Consider the following 27085-nt stretch of genomic DNA (forward strand, 5'->3'; position numbering starts at 1 on the left):
ATCGGATTAAGTGTGGTGAAGACTTTAGTTTTGAAACTGTAACTTTTTACCTTAGATCACCTGGATCTGAAAGGTCATGAAAGCAAAGCTTGTCCTTCTTTCCTGTGACTAACGTAGGTGGGAAGCAGTGGGCCTCAGGCACCCGTAAGTGGATAAGCTGAGCCATGGCGTGCAGGGCTACAGAATTTTCCTGCATCACCACTTCCAAGCTTGTATACCAGATACTGAATTGTAGTGCAAAATGTGTATTAATTGCCCGTTCTTATATACATATTGTAACTTTTCAAAAAATTTTATTGTGAACACCATCTGCCTTGGTTTATGTGGATGAAGTTTAAGTTTATAGCCAAAGCTCCATTTGGTCCTGCACAACAAGATTGCATATGGCTTTGTTAGTCCCAATTCTGGCATCTTTTGCAGCTAAAAACAGGCCATTAAAAATAAAACATATGTTTTCCAGGGATTGATTTCCTAGAGACAGTGCGAAAGTATAATGTATCTTTGCCTTGAATATAGAGATGACATTTAATAGTTCCTAGTTTTGAACTTCCTAGATTATCTCACTGAATTTTCATGACAAATCTGTGCAGTAGGTAGAACAGTTGTTTTATAAAATAAGTGGAAACAGAGAAATAGTATTCACCTAAAGACCCCTGGGCTGCATATTTTTAGCAATTACCATTTTTGGTTGCCTACTTTGAGTCAAGGGACTGATTCTGGCTGGCTGTGTTACCTACATCTGCTAATATTATTTAATCCTCATAACAACCTGTGGAGTCGCTGGTAGGGTTCTCACTTTATAGATGAGGAGGGTAAGTTTCAGGGAAGTTAAATCATCTCTCTAAGGTCATGTTGCTGGTCAAGTAGAGCTCTTCTGGTCTGAAGTCCATGCTTTTTCTAGCCTTCAAGCTTCACCTCATTACAGTGTTCAGATTGATGGCATTAAGTTCTGTGGCCGTTTATGACCCATATTTGATTTTTAGTTCATCAGAGCATTTGAGTGGGGAATAGGTCAGAGCCAATGGAAATTTGACTTGTTGGATCCTATGGTTGCTATATGCTAACTTTTATAGTAATAAAATGCTATAAATCCCTGTGTTGCATTGTTTATGGCAATCAAGATGTTTCAACTTAAAAAAATGTATATTGTCAGGGGATTAAGATACTTAAATTCAAGAAGTATTTATAGAGCACCAGTAGTTGCTAGGTGCTGTGTGATTGGTAATTTCATGCATAGTATTTAATACGATTTTTACAATGTTCCAGCAGGCCTTAATTATTGCTTGTTTGCAGATAAGGAAACCTAGCCTCAAAAAGAATAAAATACTTGGGGAAGGATACACAACTAGTAAGTAGAGCTAGAGATGCACTGGGGTGTTTCACTTCACGTCCATTACTTTTAGTCCAGTGTTGATGTTCACAGCTTCCAACCTGCTCTGCTGCTACTGTGGTCACTCTGCCATTTCTCAACCCACCATCAGCCCAACCCATTCCTTGTCATTTGCATACCCTCCCTTGTGAATTTCAGATAATTTCATCATCAACCCAGGGAGCATTTCCTGAATTGTAACTAAAATTGTCTATGGGAGATCATGCATCTAAAGGAGGTACTATATTATGCAGCCAGTAGCATCTTGTTGAGGGACCTCTGCTTTTCAGAATTCATTTCACAGAAAGCAATGGAGTTATCTATCCAGCATTTCTGAGAAATGAAGACAAGTGATGGATACATGTGGTTCAAATCAGGACAGCTCATTACATCTGCAGTGGGTGTTTAAGGAGACCTGAGGTAATTGAACATGGTAATTGTGTTGCTGTATCTGAAGGGTTTCACTGACACTTGTTTTGTTTTGCCTGAGCCCATAATTGCAGAAATATTCTCCCATGGTGATTAGTTCCCAATTTAAAATTGACTGTTTCGGGCTTCCCTGGTGGCACAGTGGTTAAGAATCCACCCCCCAGTGCAGGGGACGCGGGTTCAAGCCCTGGTCCGGGAAGATCCCACATGCCGCGGAGCAACTAGGCCCACGCGCCACAACTACTGAGCCTGCGCTCTAGAGCCCATGAGCCACAACTACTGAGCCTGCGAGCCACAAGTACTGAGCCCGTGCACCACAACTACTGAAGCCCACCCACCTAGAGCCCATGCTTCGCAACAAGAGAAGCCATCCCAATGAGAAGCCCGCGCACCCCAACGAAGAGTAGCCCCCGCTCGCTGCAAGTAGAGAAAGCCCGCGTGCAGCAACGAAGACCCAACACAGGCAAAAATAAATAAATAAAATAAATTTTAAAAAATAAAAATAAAATTGACTTTCATTAAAGGTAACTCCATAATGAGACCAGTGAGGACCCAAGCTGTGTGCTTTAATGATAGTAATTCCCTCCTCACTTGCTGCTTGACCAAGTGCACAGAGAAGATGTAAGGCAAAGCCTTCCTCTTAAGTCCTGCTTGAATTGCAAGAAAAGAGGAGGTCGAATTACATTGCCTTTAAGGTCCCTTCCAGTGTTAGCATTCTGTGATTCTTTGGAATATTCACCAAATGGAAGTTCAAAAATTGATTCTGCTTTCACACTGAGAGGGAAGAATGCCCACAATTCAATACAAGATTAGAAGCTGCGGAGAGGAAATAGTTGTCTTGAGTGAGTTCTTTTATTGGAAATCAGCCTTGTACTACTGGACAGGAAATTAAGTGCTTGCCTGGGTCATTAATCATTGTGCCGATTTGAAAATTAGCAGTGGGGGGAGGTGGTTATATTTGAGGAGGAAGGAAGGAGTGGGTGGAAGGAGCGATTCTGAAAGCTCCCCCTTCGCAGTGGGCATTAGCTGGAGAAGATAGAGTGATACCAACCACCCCCATCTGGTGCAGGTGTCTCCGCTATCTCTGCCAAGTCTCCTGATTGTTCCCACACATCTCCTACCCCAAACTCTTTCCCATCTCTGCCAAGAGGAGGGAAAGAGAAAGAATTCTGGGATTTTCACTGAGAAAGGGCAGAGAAGTGATCATCTAATGGGGGTCATATTTCTCTGTTTAGCTCAAGAGGGATATTATAAGGGAAGAAGATAAGATTGGGATAGCCATAGTTCTTGTCAAAGTTACATTGAAAAGAGACAAAAAGAAAAAAAGAACCCACAGCAAAAATATGAGTAATAGGTTATATCATGTCAGGACAGCTTGTGTCCTTCAAAACAACTCCAACTTTTACTGTCTCTCTCTTCCCAAGTGGAACCCCACTCAGGAAATCGTCTGCTGCCACATAAAGTTGGAGCTTTTTTCTTCTGTTACTTGGGCTAGGAAAGTATCAGGACCATCCTTGCTTTCCTTTTCCATCCTCCCTCCCGCCCCCCCGGTATGTAACAGTTTTAGAGTGTGTGCACTTTTCTATGTATTTTTCCTTTAAGGTGAGAGGTTTTGGTAAATAAAAACTTGGCAGCAGATTTTATTTCCACAAAAATAACAATTCTGACATCTCCGGGTATCATCTCTCTCAAAGGTGTTCCCAGGGGAGTTGAAATATACCACTGGACTTTCTCATCACTCATCAGAACTGCCTCGGAAATTTGCACCCCTTGGGGTCTGATTGACTAAGCCTTCTATAACACTCTCTCTTCTCCTAGGGATTTTTCTGATGGGAAAGTGGCTAAATTAGGTTGGGAGTTGAAGCATTTGGCTCGGTTACAGTTTGTGTGGGGCTTTGTTCTTTCTCTGTCTCCAGACACTTGCTTCTTTCTGACTGTAATTTCACAGTGTTCTTAACTGCTGGGTGTTCAGTATGGTCCTTAACATCCCTGATGAATCCTGTCCTGAATCGTCCTTCCGAGCCCTGCAGGGCCTGTCCTGCGTGGTGCTCGCTCTCAGGCTTGGGTGGAACAGAAATAGACTTCTCCCTTCTCCCTACAGACCACACTCCAGCCTGCATAGAGATCGGCATCTTCTCTCCAAACTAGTCACAGCTGCTCCCCACCCTCACCCCCATTATTTACACCAATGATGCGTACCTAGAGATAATTTCCAAAATTTAAAAAAACAAAAAGAAATCAACACCAGGTGAAGCATCATTGTCGGCGCAGGAAGAGTATTTGGAGCAGCTAATGATGCAAAGGACGAGATCTGCTGCCATAAGCCAGCCGCCTCTTCACAGGAAGTCACACAGACTTGCAGTATTCGGGGCTCTTCTGAATGAAAAACAGTAGGCCAGGTTCCCACTTTGCTGGAGTTTAGCTAGCTAGCTCGAGAAGTAATGTCAGTTACTTGGGAACTCTTGAAGTCCTGACTTGGAGAACTGGATCCCAGCTGTGCCTTTAGGGGCCTTGGTCTTCTGAGCCTGCACTCCTGCCTCCTAAAACCTGGCTCTTGAAGTCATAATGACTTGTAATGGCCAGAGCCCTGGTCTTCTCCATTGATCTCTGTAACACCAGACACCAGCAGGAACTGTCCTTGAAACTCTACTTCCCACTGTCCGTGGCGGTCCACTCTCCCGGCTTCACTCCATCTTTTCAATTCCTTCTTTGTCTTCTTTGGTTCATCCCTGCTGTGTTGGCCTTAAGACTCTGCCTGTTTCTCTCTCTCTCCCTCTCTCTGTCTCCCTTCTCTTCGCGTCTCCCTCTCTTCATCTCCACAGAAAACCTGACCCTCCCAGCTTCCACTGTCACCTCCTGTAGGTGACTCTTTCCTCTTGGCCTCTCCCATTCCAGAGTTCCACTGACTGCTGAATACACTTCCACTTTTTCATCTCAGCTTCAGCTTATCTGAGGAAAAAAAAAAATGTCACCCCCTAAACCCTGCAGTGTCTGTTTTTGTCATCGTCATTTCAATCCATGTCATAGACCACCATGTTGCTCCCCATACTCTCTCTCCTCTGTGCCACTGTTCCCAGGAAAGGGCTCAAGCAGACTTCCAGGGACGTGTATGAGGTCGTTTCCACATGCGAAGCACTAAGTGCCAAGCGGCGCACTGAACTCTTTCCTGGGCCGATTCCACTTAGTCCTCACGGCTTCCTGTCAGGTGGTCAGTGGGAAGGGACCGTGCTCTCTCTACCCAGAGGTGGGAACAGGCATCACCCTTTCCCCTCCTCCCCTCCGGACATCCCAGGACTGACTGTGTACTTTAGAATAGGAAGAGGGTATGGGTTGTCAATCCAGGCCGCCCGTGAGGGCAGCTCCCTTGGGGGTTTTGTGGCTGGAGACTAAAGTGCCTTCCCTCCTTCTTTGCTCCCCCTTTTTGGAGATGCAGGACTTGGTTCTGGGGTGCCTCCCCTGTGCCGGGCTCCTTTGGCTCTGCCTGGGGGAGGAGAAAAATACATGGCTGGCGTAGGGTTTGGCGCTGAGTCTAAAAGAGGGCAAGAGAAGGAGCCGGGAGGAGTTCAGTGTGCCCTGACCGGTGGCAGCTTGGCTCTGACGTCCTGCCTTGCTGGCGCTCATTCATTCATTCAACCAGTCTGTCTGTGTGTGTATTGCAGAGGTACGCTGGGCAGCACGCTGGACACTCAGCCCCAGCTCTCCCCTGTGACCGGGAGAAATGCACTTTTTTTTTTTTTTAATTTTTATTTATTTATTTTATTTTATTTTTTTGGCTGTGTTGGGTCTTCGTTTCTGTGCGAGGGCTTTCTCTAGTTGCGGCAAGCGGGGGCCACTCTTCATCGCGGTGCGCGGGCCTCTCACTATTGCGGCCTCTCTTGTTGCGGAGCACAGGCTCCAGACGCGCAGGCTCAGTAGTTGTGGCTCACGGGCCTAGTTGCTCCGCGGCACGTGGGATCTTCCCAGACCAGGGCTCGAACCCGTGTCCCCTGCATTGGCAGGCGGATTCCCAACCACTGCGCCACCAGGGAAGCCCAGAAATGCACTTTTTACAGCTCGTTTTATAGTTGATTTAACTGGAACTGTGGTTAAGTGCCACAAGTGTGTGGCAGGCATTTGTTGGTCGGGGCTCTTCTCCACGCTGTCTCCTGGCTTTCCACGTGAGGAGTCACGGTGCAGGGTGGCCGCTGGGCGAGGCGCACACTCCGTGCGCCAGCGGGGCATCCTCTGCTCACAGCATGGCAGTAGGTGGAGCCCACCCACCTGTCGCCAAGCCCATCAGGCCCGCCCTGCGGCTTGTCATTCCCGCCCACGGCTCCACCTGCGCTCAGGTATTCTCACCACCTCCGGTTTTTTCTCCTCACTCTTCCACCTCCACGTCCTCGAATCACCCAAAGCCCAGCCCACCCTCAGGGCCTCCCTCGTGTCCCAGTTTCTCCTCTGTCCCAACAAGGCCATTGTGCTCTGTCCCTCCTCTAATATTATAGTTGATGCCTCTCCCGTGAGGAGTTGTTATGGGTTCTCACACTCCATATGGGCGCTGGCAGTGGCAACATCACCTGGAAACCTGTTAGGAATGCAGAGTCTCGGCCCGCCGGCCCCTACCGTCAGAATCGGAGCCGGCGGTGGGCCCAGCGGGCTGTGCTGTAACAAGCCCTCAGGTGATTTTGATATACACCAGTTTGAGAACCACTAGTGGTGTGTCTCCTTTAGAATTTAATGGTGTGTTACCTTATTTTCTTATTTCATATTTCATAGGTTACTATTTCGTTTCCACAACGAGATTGTAAGTCTACTATTTTGCCTACATTCGTCTTTTTACAGTGTTATTAACAGTTTAATATACATTTAGTTGCACCCCTGAAAGCTGTTCCAATCAATTTTCACCAATTTCCATATGGCTAGTAATTTCATCTTGGTCTGCTTAGGAATCCGTGGTATACGTAGAGCAATAGTAAATTCTTCACAATCTCTGAAACCAGTTGAGAAGCTCTTATTGGTATAGAGTGCATAACACAGGAAGGGCTGTAACCCGCAAACCATTCTTTATGGGTTTAAGTGTGGGAGAGAAATGTTCTTAAGATGATTAGATTTTGCTACCCACACAATGGATGGTAATAGAATTGAACAGGTGGGGGGAGTGGAGACTTGGTATGACATCAATTTGATGGAAATGATGAAACAAAAGAAGGAGGAACAGATTTTTTTGTGAGTTAAAGTACGTGGTTAGGTTGGAAGATATTTCCCATTCACTTCAAAGGCTAGGGTCTAGTTATGTCGGCATATATCTCTGGGGGGGGCCTGTGTGAATTTTGAGGAGAATGCTGGAAGGCACCTGTTGTTTCAAGGGAGAATCTTTTTAATGTGTTGATCAAACCCAATGCTTGACCTGTAAGACATTCAAATTTTTCCCTTCTTTTCTTCTTTCTTTTTTCCTTCCCTTCTTTCCTTTATTCTTTCCTTCCTGATATATTAAAGTGTTAAAGATACTAGTGATAGATTTTTCTCTAGAAATAACAGTCTGGAGGAAGAGTTTATTTATTCTATTTCATCATGATAGTCCTTTACCTTCCCACCCTCCCATATGCAACCATTTAAATGTGTTTCTTGTGCCTTTTTTCTTTGGATGTGTTTTTATGAAAGCACAATGGTTTGTGTGCAAGTACTTTAGATTTACATAAATTATACTGTGTTTTAAGTCTCATATTTTTTTTTTCCCGTTCAGCCCTGTGTTTTAAGGATCCACTATGGTTTTGTTTATTTTTTTTTAATTTATTTTATTGAAGTATAGTTGATTTACAATGTTGGGTTAATTTCTACTGTACAGCAAAGTGATTCAGTTATACGTGTATACACACATTCTTTTTCATATTCTTTTCCATTATGGTTTATCACAGTACATTGAGTATAGTTCCCTGTACTTTACAAGGATCCACTGTGTTTTTAAAATCCGTTCTCGCTTTACTGTGTGTTCATGCGCTCTCCCAAGAGCGGGCAGCAAAAATCACGCAGCTGTAAGCATCCTCATGCATTCTCCTTAGGCTCTTGTTTGAACATTTCTTCGGGACATGAACCCAGGAGTGGAATTGCTGGCCTTAGAAGTATGTAGAATTAATTTCACTACCCGGTGCCAGATCGCTCTCCAGAACGGCTGCCCCAGCCTCACGCCCATCACAGTCTAACAGGATTCCTTACCCACATCAGGCATTTACCATTTTTGTCTAATGAATGTGAAGTAATAGCTCTTAATTTGCATTTATTTGACTATTCAGCTTCTTGTCACCTCCTTGATACTCTTTTTTTTTTTTCCTCCCTGCTTGCTACTCTTTTTTTTTTTTTTTTTAAGAAATTCACGTTCTTTTGTTTATTTATTTATTTATTTATGACTGTGTTGAGTCTTCGTTTCTGTGCGAGGGCTTTCTCTAGTTGCGGCAAGTGGGGACCACTCTTCATCGCGGTGCGCGGGCCTCTTACCATCGTGGCCTCTCTTGTTGCGGAGCACAGGCTCCTGACGCGCAGGCCCAGTAATTGTGGCTCACGGGCCCAGTTGCTCCGTGGCATATGGGATCTTCCCAGACCAGGGCTTGAACCCGTGTCCCCTGCATTGGCAGGCAGATTCTCAACCACTACGCCACCAGGGAAGCCCCTTGCTACTCTTTAGGATAGCCTCCTTAGTAAATTGTCTGTTCATTTTCTGGCCTGCCATTGTGTTAGCGGTGGTGTCTTTTCTGGTGATTTGCAGCATTACATTGCGCAGTTCACATATCAATCTCTTTTCAGTTTTGGGCTTCGCAAGCATCATCTGTTCCATCATCGCTCTGTCAACTTTTCCCATGAAATCCTTTACTGAACAGAAATCCTTAATTTTAATGTAATCATTATTTGGCCCTGTAGTTTCTGCTTCTGAAGTCCTTCCTTGCCTGTAGGGGATGTCAGGTAAGGATTCATTTTTAGTTTTTCTCTGCACAGTGAGCCAGTTTTACCACACCGAAGTCTGGATATCTTTTCCAGTTCTCTTTGTCACATAATATAATGATGTCTTCCATTTTCCTAACCCTCTCGAAATTCATTCATTCCACAGAAGTGTTTGTATAAGTTGAAATGACTCAGAAGGCTAGAAGAATAAGCTTCCTCTCACTGACTAGTAAGAATAACACTCATGAAAACAATGTCAGCACACCCTTACTCTGGCCTTGGAAAGTTTCAGCTGGACTCCAGGTGGAAATAGAGTGTAATTACTGAAAGAAACTATCTGTTGACATTGTCTATTCTACTAACAGGGAGTTGATAATATCAGCCAGCATGAACTCAGGTCCTGTCCCACTGTATCCTATAGTGATTAGGTTTATCAACCATCTAATCATTTCAGATTTATGAATTATTTACAGGGCATGCTAAACATGCTACCCTAAATTATTCACATCTTAAAAACTGGATAGGCTTCCCTAGTGGCACAGTGGTTAAGAATCAGCCTGCCAAAGCAGGGGACACGGGTTCAAGCCCTGGTCCGGGAAGATCTCACATGCCGCGGAGAAACTAAGCCCGTGTGCCACAACTACTGAGCCTGCACTCTAGAGCCCGCGAGCCACAACTACTGAGCCTGCGTGCCACAACTACAGAAGCCCGCGTGCCTAGAGCCCGTGCTCTGCAGCAAGAGAAGCCACCGCAATGAGAAGCCCGCACACCACAACAAAGAGTAGCCCCCGCTCACCACAACTAGAGAAAGCCCGCATGCAGCAACAAAGACCCAATGCAGCCAAAAATAAAGAAATTAAATAAATTAAAAAAAAAAAACTGGATAGGCATTGGAAAAATTCAAATGTATGTAAATGAAAGAGAAGGAAACACAGAGACTTGTATTTTTTTTCCCAGTAATCTCTGTCTGAAATATCCTTAGCACTGCACGCTGCCTTGAACAGAGTACTAAGTAAATAAATCATATGCTTTGAACTGTTATATTAGTTTGACTAATAGTTAAAATAGGGAGGGAAAATGAACTCAGCCCTTATTTTCAGTTCTCTTATTGAATCCTGACAATAAGAAAACAATATTTATCATCTTACCATTAACCAAATGCATACTGCTCATTGCTGAGTATTCTTGTACATACATGGCCTAATTTAATCTTTGCAACAATCCCATGAAGTAGGTGTTAGTTTCAAGTACTGCAGTTCCTGTTTGTTTTCATTGATACCGGTTTTCTTCATTATAAGCTATCATCACCTTAGTATAGTGAATTTTCTATATATATTTGCATATATATTTTTTTGTATATATTTGCAAGGCCAAATACTACACTTTCATCCCTCTTCCTAGGAGCCAAATATTAATGAAGACAGTGTTAAGCCTCTGTATCAACATGGATATAATCTACCAATTTTTTGATGATTACTCCTAATTTGACAGCTTATTAGCCATGATTTCCATTCAGCATCTATATGGGTTCTCAAATGTTACAAATTCTTACAGTCGCCTTCTAACATCCCTGGCACGTTAAATGTTTTTGGTTTTTATTTTTAAAGAAATAAAATTCTACAACCAGAAAAGGAAAAAGTCAAATCCCCTTAGCACAGTTTCAGGAATCACAGTCACTGACTCACCCCTTATTGTTCTTTTTAAATTTCCCCCAGTGGTTTAGGTTTATTAAAAGCCTGATCTTACATTAGAAACAAGAGTATTTTTATTGAAATGTATCTCTGTGCCCTGACAAAGTCACTCCTCTCTGTAAGAGTCCTTCTTCTCTCCAGCCTTGTTTATCCCATCAGACATTCCTGCCAGAAGCAGCCCTGTTTACATAACTGCCCTCGTGGGATGGAATATTTTACTGAGCGCAGCCCTGCACTCACACCACAGCCTGTTTAACATGGAACAGGGACAGACCTGAAAGGCACTAGAGAATGCTCAATAAGCTCGATCTGCAGCGCATAAAAGTGGAGGCATTTGGATGAAAATGAAGCTTTGCAAGAAGGGAGCAAGAGCTGGGACGTGTTGTCAGCAAAGACCAAAGCAAACAAAAGAAGAGAGAGTAGTTCTTTGGTGAAGAGGTGGAGGGGGAAACCTTCCGATGGTCCTGGGGTGCCGGACATAGGTATATATTTACCGTCTGAAAGCATGCCATTCATGAAACCCTTGAACAGAAATGGAGCCCTAGGTCTCAGAGCCAGAGCATGGCTATTGCTTCTCCATTTCTTAATTAAAAGAAAAAGATTTAACAGCAATGATGGGCTCTTTGTCATGTAGGGCCTTTTCCTTTTACTAGAGTTTCTGTTTTTTACTGCAATTTTGACTGATTGCTAATAAGCATAGGACTCTCATCCACAGCACTGTGGTCACAAACAGAGTAATTGTGTTTTGAGTGTGAGACATTCTAACTGGAATTGCTCTGCATTGAGCAAAGGGTACAGTAGGCAGCTTGTCGTAGAGGAGATAACCTTGGCCATCTCCCATTCTTTGTCTTTCTCTCCCAGAACCAGGTGGCAGAGCTGGAGCAGCTAAGCCCTGAATCCACATCTTCCGCATTTCTTTCTCCTCTCTTCCTCCCAGCTACCTGGCTACCAATTGTGCCACTTCTTTAAATTTAGAATGCTTCGTAATGGCTCCTCCTCTTCTGGAGTTTTGCCCAGATTAATACAAGAAGGAGCTAACACTGTTCTCCTAACCAGTACCACGTTCCAAAGAGTATCGTGATGACATTCCTTTTCATTCGTGACAGGTACATCTTTGTCACATTTGACTTCTCTGTGGTGTTCAGTGAGCCCTTATCATGTGCCTCGCATCAAGTGAAGCCCTTTATGTAAGTGTAATCATCTCAGTAGCTGATGTTAGTGTTATTGCCCTTGCATTATGGAACTGGGAGACACACGGAGGTGTAGGAGGTTATGACTTAACCAAAGTTGCCCAGTGGGAGAGAGAGCCAGGATTTCAACTCCAGAAGTTCATATGCTTAACTGCCGTGTGAAGACGTAGAGGCAAAATGATAACCAATGAGTACGTGCTAAGCCATGAGAACAGAGCATGCCTGGCTCCAGGAGTGCCATACCTCAGCTCCGCTCTTGTATCGACTGCAAGTCTTTATAAAGAGTTGCCTTGCTGGTATGTGTGTCTATATGTATATATGCATGTATATGTGTGTGTATATATGCATATATGCATGTATATGTGTGTGTATATATGCATGTATATGTGTGTGTATATATGTATATATGTATGTATATGTATGTATATATGTATATATGCATGTATATGTGTGTGTATATATGTATATATGCATGTATATGTGTGTGTATATATGTATATATGCACGTATATGTGTGTATATATGTATATATGCATGTATATGTGTGTATATATGTATATATGCATGTATATGTGTATATATGTATATATGCATGTATATGTGTGTGTATATATGTATATATGCATGTATATGTGTATGTATGTATGTATTTATATACTCTTTATTTCAGAGTAGTTTTAGTTCCAGAGCAAAATTGAAGGGGAAAGTACAGAGATTTCCCATATACCCCCTCCCCCTACACAGACACAGCCTCCCCCATATCACCATCCCCCACCAGAGTGGTACCTTTGTTAAAACTGGTGAACCTCCATGGACACATCATTATCACCCAAAGGCCGTAGTTTACATAACAGTTCACTTTTGGTGTTGCACATTCTGTGTGTTCAGACAAGTGTATAATGACATGTAGCTACCATTATAGAATCATACACAATAGTTTCACTGCCCTAAAAATCCTCTGTTCTCTGCCTACTCATCTCTCCCTCTCCACTAATCCCTGAAAACCACTGATCTTTTTACTGTCTCCATAGTTTTGCCTTTTCCAGAGTGTCATATAGTTGGAATGATACAGTCTGGAGCCTTTTCAAATTGGCTTCTTTTGCTTAGTAATAAGCATTCAAGTTTCCTCTACATCTTTTTTATGGCTTGATTGCCTCGCTTTTTGTAGCTAAAGAATTTGATGAAAATGTACCCCTAACCCTTACAGAAATGCAATTTAGGACCTCTACAATATGTTTTCATTTAGTGTCTTTGCTAGCTTTTCCATCTTTAAGTCCATGCACTAAGCCAAGGTGGGTGTTAAAATTTGGATGGTTCTCCCCACCCCCCTTTGATTATGCCGAGTATGCTCTACATCAGAGTTTTAAGAAACCATTCGTGTTTCTCTACATGGAGTTTTAATCAGTTCAGTTTTGGCCTGAAGGTTCAAAACTAAATCCCTTATAATCAAGGCACTTTTTTTCCTAATGAAAACCACAGCTTGAGCAGCTGCTTGTATTATTGTCTCTCCTCTGTGGTCCCACTGGTGTGTGGGAGTTTACTGTTGGGCTGTGGAAAAGGGAGCAAATGAGAATCCAAGAAAGGGGTCATGTTTCAATAGAGGAATAATGGTGGAATGTTAAAATCCTTGAGTGTTTTCCTCACCCTCCCCACACTTTGGACATGCAGTTTGGCTCTCTTTTTCCTTTTTAAATACTTCCATAAGGCATGGAAGAGAAGCATATATCATATGAACCATAGTATTGAAAACTCTTAGACCTCAACTTTGATTCTATACAGAATACCTTCATTTTTGCCTGTAGTTGTAAAATGACAACATAGCTTTAAAGTCTGTCTGTGTCGTCTACGTCCATATTTTGTCCATCTGCGTTGGTGTGGTCTTCCTCTCCTTTGTCTGTGTTAAAATTGTGTTTATCTGTGTGTAATGTTTTTTTCTTGCCTCAATTTCTGTCTCGTTTTCTTTTTTAAATTTGTTTCCACGTCTCCTTTTCGCCTCATTGTCCCTGCTTCCCATTTTCTCTTAACCTTTGTTTTCCCCTTCATTTTTTTGTACTATGTGATTTTAAGTTCTACAAATAAAAATTGAAGTTTTGCTGTTTGTAACTTTTTATGTAACTTTTTTATGTAGATAAATAGATCATTTTCTATTTCTCCAAAAGGATCCTACCTCAAATAAAATTGCTTTTTACTTATTAGAACCTTGATTTTTTTTTTTTTTAATGTGGGTTTTTGATCCTTAATAAAAGCAGCTGCTTCATCCCAGCGACTAGTTCCAGTGCCAGAGATTAGAAAGACTAGCTGGGTTCTGTTCCCACCGAATGGGTGAATTATTGGTGACACTGTATACCTTCCATGCTCCAGTGACCCTAAGTTACCCTGAAGTGAAGACAGGTTTTATCGTATAACCAATTGCCAGGGTCATTGTGGGGATTAAACAAGACCATCTGAATAGCCCTCCACACTATCAAAGAAGAATTCGTTGCATATGTAAATAGTAAATGACCCTTCTTCCTACTAACTTTGGGGAATTTTTTCAGTAACCTACAAGGCACAGTCAGCTCCTCTCCCTGTCAACCTCATCTTGAGGAGGGAGGTATTCGTGGCTTGGGGAAGCAGCATAGTAAAAGTGGGCTTAGGATGAGAACGCATGAGTGACAGTCCTGGGCTTGCTATTGACTTGCTGTGACCAAAGACACATTCCTTAATCTCTGCCAGCTTCAGTTTCCTCGTGGGTAAAGTCTCTAATAATCCCCGTCCACCACTGTGGATTGTTGAGTGAGGTAATGTGTGTGTGAACACCTTTCGATTCAAAGCAGGCTCTCTGTGGAGTCATCCTGACATGGCTCTGATCCAGGGGCTCAGACTCCTTTTTCTTTTCTATTTTGTCTTTCCACATTCTATCGAGTCTCTTTCTTAAGAAGCTGGTCACTTGGTATGTGATTCTCTCTTCTAATTCTTTGTCAGTGCTGCCATTTAACATGTTCTGGCCTTCGGAGTCAGGCAAGACCTACCGTCATCCGTTACCACGTTTAGATGGAATACCTGTGGTAGAGGCCAGAAGTAGAGGGAGCTCGGCTATGTCCCGGCAGAAGGCTGTCAGCAGTGTAGGTCTTAAATGAGCTTGCTCATAAGCTTAGGCTAAAAGCTGTAAACGGAGGCCTCCCACTTAAAGTCATCCTTTCAATTTGAGGGAAAAGGAAGCACCCCAAGAGCCTAGACTTCCCACCTAAATTTCTCAAATATTTCCTGACTGATACCTGCCCACTCACATATGGCATCACGTCAATCAGTATTGTGGTAAGCCCTGTTCAAACCACAGCCACTCCCTCCTGTCTCGTAGAAACCCAGGGTAGTCCCTGGGTTAGAGGAGACTTTTTTATTTGAGTGAATCGTTACAAACTATTAATAATTAGATGCATTTACATTAAAAAAAATCCAGATTTCCTGCCTCTGGAAATCAGCAGGTGTGCTGGAGCTCTGAGGTGGCCATCTCCACCTTTTTACTAATTTTACTAATTTTACAGCTTCTCTGGTCATGTAAATATTTGATTTTGGTACTCTGGAAAAAATACATATGTATTATATATATTTACATACACATATATATATATGTATTTCTCCTGCTCTAAACGCCTGTTCTTCAAAGCAAGCATTTAGTAAGTTTCTAGTATGTACTCAAACTGAGCTGTCAGAGAAGCAGAAGACATGATTCCTGCTGTCAGGGTGCTTGTGGTCTAAGAGAACAATACAAAAACAGGTGAAATAAGTAAGGAATAGTTTAACAAACTCCGGTGATAAATATGAACAAAGATCAGCATGGGCTTAGGTTGTGAGGGAGAGCTTCATGGATGACATTGGACTTGAGCTCATACTTAAATTCATTCCCTCATTCAGCTGTTATTTATTAAGTACCTACTATGTGTCTTGCACAGTATTGGGCACCGGGAAGAAATAGGTGATTGACACACCCCCTGCTTTCTTTAGAGAGTGTACTGTTTAGTTTACAAAGACATGTAAACAAATGAGAATGATAAAATTTACATGCTTAGATAAAGATCTATAGACAATGAGATCACAAAAGAGTGCGGCCAGGTATAACCTGAGCTAAGAAGATTTTTTATAGAGTAGGTGAAGAGTGAATTGGTTTTGGATGAGTAGCTTGGCCAAACCTGGGAATAGAGAAAAGGCATTCCAGATCTTGAGTTCAGTATAAGAAGAAGTATAATTCACTGTGGATAGATCTAGATGGATTTTAGCATAATGAGAAGAAAGTAAGGGTCAGATCTTGGAGGACCTATATATTCTCTATAAAGTTAAATTTTACAGGAGGTGGAAGGCCTCCAAAGTCTTTTAATCAGAGGGTAGAAGGGCATACACTCCCACCCCCAGTCTGTCCTCCACTGCCTCCACCCTGCCCCTCCCCAGAGGCTGACCAGTAAGGCCAAATCAGCAGACTCTCATGCCCTTTGATTTCCAGCTAAGTTCAGCCATTGGATAGATAGCCCCAGCAGATGGGCGGGTCAAGAGAGGAAGCTGGTTATGGTCTTTATATTCTCCAGCTTCATGGCTCCCTTGAAGGATCGCCTGGGAACAGCTGCTTCTCCCCTTCTCAGTCAGGGCAGCTTTATTTACATAACGTTCTCCTTCCTGTAACTAGTCCCTCACCCTGGCACCACAGGCCTATGGTGGTGACCTCTTCTCTGATACTGTCCCTAGCTTCTCACTCTGCTTCCCCTGCAGCCCACCCACACCATCATCAATGACCCTGTTGTAAGTAAATCCTCTGCAAACTATCCTCATTTGAAATATGATTCAATTTTAATTTTAAGCACTAGTGGAAAGAATAGTTTTCTGGAATGCAAGTCAAGGGGTAAAGCAATCAACTGGTAAAACTGGCCAAAGTGAGAGATGTTGTAGTTTGTTCAGGAAAGGGAATAGAGTTGAATTGACACCAGTTGAACGTGAGGGATTAGGGAAAGGGAGGGGTCAAGGATGACCACCCGGGGTTCTGACTTGGGTGGCTGCTTGATTCAGAAAGTAGAAAGATGAGTTCGGTTTTGCACGTGTTGATTTTGAGAGAGATCTTTGTGGAAGAAGTGTTGGAGATATGCACCAGGTATTGGGTAGACCAATGTGGAATTCAGGAGAGATCTGGCTGGACGGAATGTTGGTGTGCTGTCAGCTTATAGGTGGTCCTTGAAGCCAAGGTGATAGAGGGGGTCCCCCAGGAGAGCTGAGAGAGTGGGAGAAGGAAGACAGTCATGCACAGAACTTACAGCGGCACTAAAAGGATCCAGAGTTTTGCACAAACTGAGAAAAGAACAGGAGCACAGGCAAAGGGGAGAGAAGGAGTTTGGTTGCACAGGTGGTGGGGGAAACGTTTACAGAAGCCGAGTGGAGCCAGATCATGGAGGGACGTGAAAGCTAAGGCAGAGCAGCCTGGGCTGGGTGGGTAGAAATTAAAGAGCTATTATACGTTCATCTATTTCTTCATTTATTCTACAAATGTGTATTGAACACTTAGGTTCTTGAGTGAAATGAAATCCATTCAGGTTGTGTTTCAAGTTGAGTAAAGTGTTGGTGGAAAGGCAGAGATGGAGAGAATCTTAAGCTCTGAAGCAGTAATATCTTTATGAAGTGATAAGGATTGAAACCAGAGTAGTAGCAGTGAGTGCTGAGGGCAAAGAGATTTCAAGGAAAGAAAGGGCAAGACATGGGGAAAATTGAGTATAGAAGAAGAAAGGTGATGACCCCGAGATTCCCACCATTACATGTTAGCTAGCATGTTCAAATCGGAAACCTTTTTAGGTTCCATCATGCTTATGATAATTGTGTCCCAGAAAATTTCTGATCATTCTGAAGAAGGAACTGACCAACTAAATGCAATGAAAAATGCAATTTTCCCATTTTTCAACAAGTAGGGAAACCATTTGCATGGTGTGAAATAGCTTGGCTGGTTAGAACATGTGTCCCAGAATGATTCAGTTTTAATCCAGGTCTAGTTAAGTTCAAGGATGGAGTTTCAGAATTGAAAGCAGTGGTCTGACCACATGTTTTATGGAGATGAGAAATAAATAGAAATACCCACAGATGGTTTATGATAGAATTCATTATTTTTTTGGTTAATGATTTCTTTCTGTTCTTTGGCTTTAATTCCTATTGTCTGTTGGTTATAAGTTTGGAGCCTTTGTGCTGAGATTTGTTCTTTACCTTTCTCTTTATCCCAATTTCACTTCCACTCCCCTCCCTCCCCCCCCCAAAAAAAATTATAATTTAGGAACTAACTAAAAGTGATACTGGGAATCAGACTGTAGAATAGGAAATGTAATTCCTATTTGTGTTTTTATTTTTTTAATTATGCTTAAGATCATTAGAAATTTCAAAAATTGGTAATAAGAAACTGAACAGAATATGAAATATAAATTACTTAATTATTATAAAAATAATTATATCTACATTTATAATAAGAAAAATGCAATTAAAATCTCAATGAAATACTGTTTTTACCTGTCAGATTGGCAATGATAATAGGAAATGAGGAAACACATTAGCAGTGGGAGTATAAGTGGACATATACTCTGTGAAGGTTAGTTTGGCAATATCTATCAAAAGTAAAAATGGACTTACCTTTTGGCCCAGCAGTTCCACACGTAGGTATTTTCCTGCCAATGTACTTGCATTAAGGACCCAAAGCCTTCAGTACAAGGTTATCAACTTCAGCATCAATGTGGTAAAAGATTGGAATAAATCCAAATGTCCATCAATAGGAGACTGGTTAAATTAGTTATGGTATTTGCACGGGGTAGAATATTGTGTACCTCTTAAAAAGAATGAGACAGATTTTTATGGAATGATAAAAGAACTGTACAGAATCCTACCATTTGTTTGGAAAAGAGTGGCATTATGTGTGCCGATGGACTGTATTAGATACCATCTCTGGACCCAGATGTACAGGAGAATGATAGCACTGTGTCTGGAAGGAGATCTGAGGATAAGATTGTGAAAGAGACTGACTTTTTACCCTATACCCTCTGGTACTGTTTGAATTTTTTGGCAATTACATATATTAAGTAAATCTTTAAAACTCTTCACATTACTCAAGAAAAGGGACGCTAGATGGTTCACCAACACCAATAGTATTGGTGAAAGGTTTAGGTAGGTGAGTTTTCATACGTTGTTGGTAGAAGTGTGAACATTTACATACACGTTTTAGAAGGCAGTATATTGGTTGGTGCAGTTCAAAATAACAAGATGCATCTCTTTTACCTGGCAATCCTACTTTTACATTTCAATCCTATAGAAACTCCAGCCTGCTTGCATCCATAAAGTTAAAAATACAAGAGCACTTGTAAAGTTAAATCTTGAGTGTAAGTGTAGATTCCTGCCCATGTTTATTTACTTCTTGAAAAATGGCAGTCGGTTTGTTGTTTCTGTCACTTGAGAATCCTCATTTATTCACATCTGGAAATGGCCCAGTGGTTTTAAGGTCCAGTTATTTAAACCATTTAGAATGTATTTCATTTGCACAACCGACTGGAAACCATCTAACTTTCATGTTGGTGGCCTGTCTCCAAAAAAGGTAAGAGAAGAAAAGTAAGCATTCATTCATTCATTCATTCATTCATAAGTGCCTGCTTGATGCCCTGTGTGATACAACACTGGGCACCACGCCGAATCACACCGTCCTGGTTGTGGCGTTTTCAACATTCTGGGATGCTTTTCTTAACCATTTTTGTTCATTTTAGCCATTCTTGGGTTGCTTTGGTGTTCCAGTGCCATTTTCGTTGCTTTCTTTTCTATTTTATAATCTTGCGCCGGTTTCTGCGACGTTTTCCTGCTCCCAGCAGGGAGGGAAATGCTGGTGGAATGTCGTCGTTCACTTGAGTTATGGGCCCACAGATCCTAGAGGTTTCGGCTCTTGTTTCGTTTTATTTACACGCAGAAAGTCAGCCACTGGGCTGAAGGGAAGGCGAACGGTAAAACCAGAGCTGTGAAAGGAGATTTACCACAGGCCGTGCTCATCACCAGGCGTGATAGGGACCAGGGAGGCATGAATCGTGGAGAGCCCCGCCTTCCCAGTAGCACGGGACTTAACTTCTCACTGCCTGTTGACCGTAACTTCCCAGCCAGTAGCAAACGGGACAGAACTGAATTTGACTACCTCTGACTCTCTCTGTTATCTCTACGCATCTCAGCATCGTTGCTCTCTCTTCTTAATTAGCAAAATTTGTTTCCGTTTTTCATTTCTGACAAGTGACCTTTCTTCCCTCTAAGTCAAGGAGAGTGTGTGGTCCTACGGTCAGTTCAGCATCATACAGGTGCTCGAAACTTAAGACGCCTCACGTAGGACTTCGGGCGTCTTAGCTGTCTGTGCTTCATGTATCATCTCTATCGAGGTGAATCACTGTGATTATCTTGAGGGACACACACCAAAAAATGGATATTTTCTGGATGACAGTTATTCCCTGTCAGCAGGTTAATTATGTAATATAGTTTTAGAAGCACATCGTGAAAACAGTGCAATAATAGTACCAATCTTTGCTTTTTACATATTACCTTCAATTTCTTTAACCTGTCATCGACGATCGTGGTGTTGGATTCGTTCCTGGGAATTTCAGGGTCCTGCTGACAGAACGGCTCTCACAGTGGAGATGGTTTATGAAATTAACAAAACCGTTGAAAGACAATGCAGTTTCCTCCCTCTCCGGGAACAGGGTTTTGACGGTAACATCTCAGAACAGATGTTTAGGCGATCTCCAAATGTTTTCACTTGGTGGCACAAAGACTCTGTTATTCATGAAATGGTCTGTTAAAAAAATTAGTTCCTCCGTGTGGGGATTGTGGGAAGATGTGTTGTGTAAATTGATTTCACATTTTGGCAGGAACCCGGCTCTTAACTCTTTAAATTGGCTCCAGGACTTGACTCTGACAAGTTCCGACTTCCAGGCTACAGCAGTCGCAGGGAACAGAGCAACACAGAGGCCTAGCATCTTTCCCAGAGAACTTCAACTTGACTCATCTGAGAGGGTCCTATTCTTTTATAGGAGAATAGAAGTCGTAAAATACAGTGAGAGGAGGTGGGCACGTTTGCTTTTCATTTGCATTATTCTCCTAATACAATCTGCATGTGCAGCTTAACACATCTTGATTTTAGACTCATTTAAAGGGAAAACTGCCATTCTAAGATGAACATGGGCCAGCTTAGGGTGTAGTTTCAACTACCTTACAAGAGACCTCAGGATAACTACTTAGGAGTGTTGGTCATTTTCATTTCTGATGTCCTGTCTGATGTCTTTCATTTCTTGATGTCTCCCTGCAGGACAGAGGTCAGCAAACTGCGTGGCCTCCGGGCCAAATCTGACCTGCTGCTTGTTTTTGTAAAGTTTGATTGGAACACAGATGTTGTAATTCGTTTACATATCGTCTGTGGCTGCTTTTGAGATACTTCGCTGGAGTTGAAGAGTTGTTAACAGAGGCCATTTAGCCCACGAAACCTAAAATATTTACAGAACAAGTTTGCCAACCCCTGAAATAGGAAGTTGCGTATATCCCATGACCTGGTATTTAAAACATTACATTAAAACATTTGATATATTTAGATTTTAAAGGTATTTGTGGGGTGTAAGAAGTATAAAATATTTATTTGGTTTTAGACCATTAAACATATGACAAGGAAATGTTTAAAATAATAATATATGTACACAAAGAAACATATGAACTGAAATCTTACAGGACAATATAAAGAAACTATATGGAAAAGAGGAGACAGAAGTTAACGGATGATATTGGATAGTCAATAAACAGTTAAAAGAATGAATGAGAGGAATCAATTTTTCTGATGTACAGTATGTTCAGATGTGAAAACATTTGGTCATATTTAGCTGCTACTTTGTTTTTATTCTTATTCTTTCATCTGTGTATGTTCATCATTCTGAGAATAGATTCTGGTCAGTGCTCCCATGCGCGTGCTTCTGAGGTCTTCCCTGTCCATCTTTCCTGAGATGACAAACACAGGTGAGACTAGAAGGTTAGAATTTGTACAGCTCTACTATTAACATCACAGCCACACCAGATAGGATTATTCATTTGGTTCATATGCCAGAATATATTTGAGGCTGCCAACAGTAAGAGATCTCAGACACAAGAGAAAAATAACTGAAGAATGCTTGAAGAACGAGCGCCCACATTGAAAGAGAAGAAAAACGGTGTTAAGGGGATAGAGGTGATTTATATCAAGAAACCCAGGCTCTGTTCTTTGAACCAGAATATCAGCGATCACGACAAACAGAGCAAGGAAAGGAAAATATAAGCGTTCTGAAGCTGTTATTTCATGAGATGAAACATCCTATTTTGTCAGGAGGTCTTCCATCACATGATCTTTTTTAAGGACGTGAACAGTACCTGCAGCCAGTCTTAAGAGAAGGCAGAGATGTTCTATACCCACATGGATATAGCAACCACTAGCCACGCGGGCTGTTGAGCGCTTGTAATGAGGGTAGTGTGAACAGAGGTGTGCCACAAGTGTAAAACCTACATGGGATTTAAAAGACTTAATGTGGAAAAAATTTAATTAATGATTCTTATATTGAATTTAGATGTATTGGTTTAGATAAAACCATATTATGACAATAAATTTAACCTCTTTTTACTTTTTTACTGTGGCCATCGTAAAACACATAATTGCATGTGTGGCTTGCATTGTATTTCTATGAGGCAGCACTATTCTGTAGGGTTATGTCTCATTTGATGTGAAAGTGTTAGGATTTGGTGACACATCCTTGACTTGTGAATGCCTTTCTGAAGGGACAGAATGGAATTTAGTATAGGCATGTAGCTTTCGGGTAATCTGTTAGCTCAGAGATTGTACATCTACAGACCACTTGGCATGCATATAGATCCCCCTGCCCCCTGCCTTAGGAAAATTTTTCTAAAATATTGATCAAAATTTTAAAATAAGTTAAACTATTTCATACTCGTGGAAAGATAATTTGTAGACTTTCATAAACTATACTTGGTTTAGTGATGGTAGCTTGACTTGGCTCAGGTTCCAAATCTACAATTTATTTTGTTATTCTGCTAACAAATTAGAAAATATAAATTACAGTTGCAGGTAATTGGAATTGTTGGCAAATATCTGATGTCTCTCTCAGATGATTCTGGGTATTCCCACCAAATGGACCTATAAATTTGAACTCTTGCTCACTGGTGACTACTTTTTTCCCCTTGTGTATTACATCCTGATGCTGAAAGATTGTTTCATCCTGGAAGATAGTTGCAGTTGCTTATCTAATCTATTCTTTGGTTGGATTGGTCCCTGAAAAATATGTCTTGAGGTTCTGTACATTATTCAGATTTGAATGATTTTTAAGTACACCATTGCTTTCTTTCTCTGTTGAGTGAAAACATTCATCTGTAGTTCAGAAACAAACCTTGTATATAGTAATGTAGTTCACCTTTTATTTATAACTTTGAAAACCTGCAATTACTTATGCATTGCTTCATTGTTTGCCACTTCCAGGACTATATTTAGTACACATTTATTAAGTACCTATTGCATGCAAGGCATTGTGCTTCCCTGACTTTAGACATGTTGAATTTGGTGCTAATGGGACTTCCAAGTATAAATATCCAACAGGCCCTTAGATGTCTCTAGAAGTGAAAAGAAATGTAGGCTATGTCAAATATATTTATTATATATTTGTACAGTCGTTTGTACAAGAAAAACTCAAATGTTTAACTTCACTGATCTTCAAAGAGATGCAGATTAATACAGGAAAGAGATGCTTTTTAATATGCATTGAATTGTCTAATTGAAAAAATACTCAGTGCTGGCAAGATTGTGCCCCAACTAGGAGGCATGTAGCCTATTCATAGAAATATAAATTAGTTCTGGTATTTTGGAAAAAAATATAGCCGTGCATGGTAAACATAAGGAATTGTGTATTATTCTTTGACTTAATAACCTCACGCTAGAAAATTTATCCCCAAAATGTGAGCCAGAAGACAAAAGAAAATCTCTTTGCATCTTGAGAAGAGGGAAGGGAGCCGAGAGTTGCTGAATGGCTACTTGTGCTGAGTACTTTGCATCAGCTCACTTAATCCCCACAGCAGCCCTATGAAGTGTCCCCACTTCACAGGCAAGGAAGCAAGGCTCAGACGGATTAGTAATTTGCCCGTATCATAAAATGTGTACATGGCAGAGTTCCCACTTACATTAGGCACCAGCCAAACTCAGACTGACCATGTAAGAATAGAAAAATAGTTAAATCCATTATTAAGTGCTTTGCAAGTATGCTAAGTGTCATCACGTGGGAAAATGTAGGAAAATACAGAAAGAAACAGAGTATAAAACTGTAGATAAACCATAGTTACTAAAAATTTGTACATAGACTAAGTAGAATAATGACAAATGAAAAGTTTAATTTGGCAGAATTTGTTTAAATAAGTAGTATTGAGATTGCCATAATCTTTTTGATTTTTTTAAAAATTGTTTTTTATGAAAAAGGTACAATCCAACGTATTTTGTATTTTCAAATGTGTTGTTCATCCCTCTACATTCTTCTAAAAGGTACAAGAGCTGTTATGTCTAGGTGCATCCTCTATTTTGTCCTCATCACCTACCCTTTAACTCTTGAAAACGCTTCCATCAAGGTTCATCACTAGCAAAATCCCTACATCCTTAAACCCTCCTCTGAAATTACTTTCATTTTGTTAAAACCCAAATCTGCACATGCCCTGAAAACACTGCTTCCCTGAAGGCCTCTCAGGTGGTAGCTCTACTTTTTTTTTTGCCCCGGAGTTGAGAGGATATAAGTGTCTCTATGGTCTTCTTTGCTACCCTGACCTTCACTGCTCCCTAAAAACTCAGCTGTAAATCTCTTGTCATCAGACAGCATCCCCTGCTCCCCCATCGTTGGTACATTCACCTACCAAGCCTAGGATTCCTCCCTCATTTCTCCATGATTCTCACTCCTGGCTCACTGCCTTTCTCCCCAGCAGTGCTTCTCTCCTCACCCTTGGAGATTTCAGTGCTTACCTGTATGATTCATTTGATACCCCTGGCTTCTCAGTTCCTTTAGCTTCTCACCACCACAATGCTTACCTCCCATGGTCGCCCCCTTGACCACAAACAACATCACCAATAGCTGCATCCCTCCGTGATCTCAGTCGCATACATACCACTCTCTGACCTCTCTCCTCTGCCTGGTTCTCGAGCTCACTCCTCCAGGGCACGGAAATCAACTCCTGCCATCCGTTGATCCCATGATTATTTTCATCCTCTTCCCTCCCTCCCAAGATGTTGGGTTCAGCTCAAGCACCATGAACTCCCTTGCATACATCCTGCCTGCTTTGTCCCTCTTTCACGTCTCATACTCACTTGGCAATTGGCTGAATCCAAATCTCTACCTGCTTCACGCCAGCCCCTGTGCGTCAGACATTGGCTAGAGGAAAACACACAACTAGACTGTTTGGTTTCACTTTCAAATGATGACCATTAACCTCAAGTGGGGACTTAGGGCTGCCCACCAGACATATTATGGTATTCATTCTCACTGGACTTTTTACAATCTTCTCCTCTTTCCTTAACCTCCAACACCTCTTCTCTCAACTTTATTCTCAAACTGATGCCTTCCTTCCCACTGTTGCTGGAAATACTGAAGCAATAAGAGGGAGCTTCCCCCAGCTCCCACTGAACCTGCCGCAGATGAACTCCTGTTGAAGGCCAGCGCCTCCACTCTGATGTCCCCCCATCTCCTCAAGGATGTGCTCCAGTAATCCTGCTTATCATCTGTGCGTCATTCCCATCAGCATCAAAGATGCTGGTACTTCTCCCATCATATTAAGGAAACAAAAGCACTCTCCAGGCCCCATCCCACTTCCTCCCTTTAGCTACTACTCAGTGTCTCTTCTCCCCTCATCACAGAACTCCCCGAAGCATCACCTGCTGTCCATTCTTGTTATTCCCAGCTCTCCTTTCTCAGGCTCTCAGGTTCAATCAAGCTTTGGCCCAGCTATTCCACTGCTCGTATCAAAATCCCCAGTGAAATACAAGCTGCTAAATCCAACAGTTCTCAGTCTCGTTTCACAGTCCTGTACGCAGCATTTGACATCACTCCCCCTCCTTCCCCTTGAGGCACTCGAATCACCTGGCTTCTAGAATGTAGCACTTCTGGATTTTTCTCTTATTTTCCTGGCCAGTCCTTAGTCTCCCAGAACTGAAACCTTGGACCTTTTCTCGGTCTACTCTTGAGACTGTGGTTGTCATCATTAAAGTGTCATGGCTTTAAATATCACCCATGTGCCAGTGGCGCCCAGAGTTATTATTTCCAGCCAGACCTTTCTCCTGACCTCCACACTTACGTATCCATCGAAGAGTTTTCGGGATATCTCCGTTTCTATGTCTAATAGACTTAACCTGTCCAGACTGAATTCCTGACCTTACCTCCTCATCTTACCCCTCCAGACCTGCCCATCTCAGTTAGTGGCAGCTCCATTCCTCAGCCGCTCAGGCCAGATTCCTCACTGCTTCCAAACCCCGGCCGTCTCATACCTGGATGATTGCAGGGCCCTCCTAACTGGTGTCTGGGCTTCTACGCCTGGCACCTTTACAGCGTGTCCTCAACACGGCAACTAGAATGATTCTTCTGTAACACTGGTTAAATCACCTCTTCTCCACTTAGACCCCCCAGGTAGCTCCCCATCGCACTCAGATGAAGAACCACAGTTCTGCAAAGCTGTGGCCAATCTAAACCACCTGTTATTTCTCTGACTTTCTTTCTCTTCCTTCTTAGTTTCTACTCACCCCACTCCAGCCACAGCATGCCAACCCATCTGCCTGAGGGTTTCTGTGTAGACTGTTGCGTGTGCTTAGAATTCTAAGAACTCACTGCCCAGCTACATCAAAGTCACTGTCTCAGCCATGCCTACTCTGGCCGCCCTGCACTCTCCAACCCCCCTCACCCTGTTTTTAATGGTACTTCTCACCTTCTGACATATATTCTACTGATTGATTGTATTTATCCTCTGTCTCCCACTTCAGCATAAGCTTCAGAAGGACAGAGGTTTTTATCTGGTCTCTTGATTGATTTATCTCCAGCATCTAGAATGATGCCTCCACCTAATAGATGCTTTAAGGCAAATGTGTTGAAAGTATGAAAAGTTTCCCTGTTTCTGCCTGACGGACGCCCCGTGGACGCATGCAGAGAGATCTGCCTCATAATAGCTTTTCATTCCTTTTCAAGTTTCTCAAGTGTTACATTGTAAACAGTGTTCAGAAAATGACCACGAAGAAACATGGCGTCATGGACTTGATTGTATATGGTCTTTTATTCTAAGCCGAAAGCAGCTCCTCTAGAATGTGGCAGCAGTATCACAAATACCAAAAACGTCCAAGCAGCACAATAGAGACTTGACATTTTTAGGAATATGTTCAGAGTTCTTCAGAAATCCCCCAAATTATGGATACTTTGGTAGTATATTCTACTCTCGTGAAT

At 42.1% G+C, this 27085-nt stretch overlaps 1 protein-coding gene across 3 annotated transcripts in view; it reads left to right on the top strand.

Annotated features, from left to right (window-relative positions):
- GAREM1 (GRB2 associated regulator of MAPK1 subtype 1) overlaps positions 1-27085 on the top strand; it is a 211107-nt gene that overhangs the window by 125670 nt on the left and 58352 nt on the right. The gene's annotated exons all lie outside the window — the stretch shown is intronic.

This window comes from Balaenoptera acutorostrata, chromosome 13 (assembly GCF_949987535.1).
Source record: "Balaenoptera acutorostrata chromosome 13, mBalAcu1.1, whole genome shotgun sequence".
NCBI classification, from domain to species: Eukaryota; Metazoa; Chordata; class Mammalia; order Artiodactyla; family Balaenopteridae; genus Balaenoptera; species Balaenoptera acutorostrata.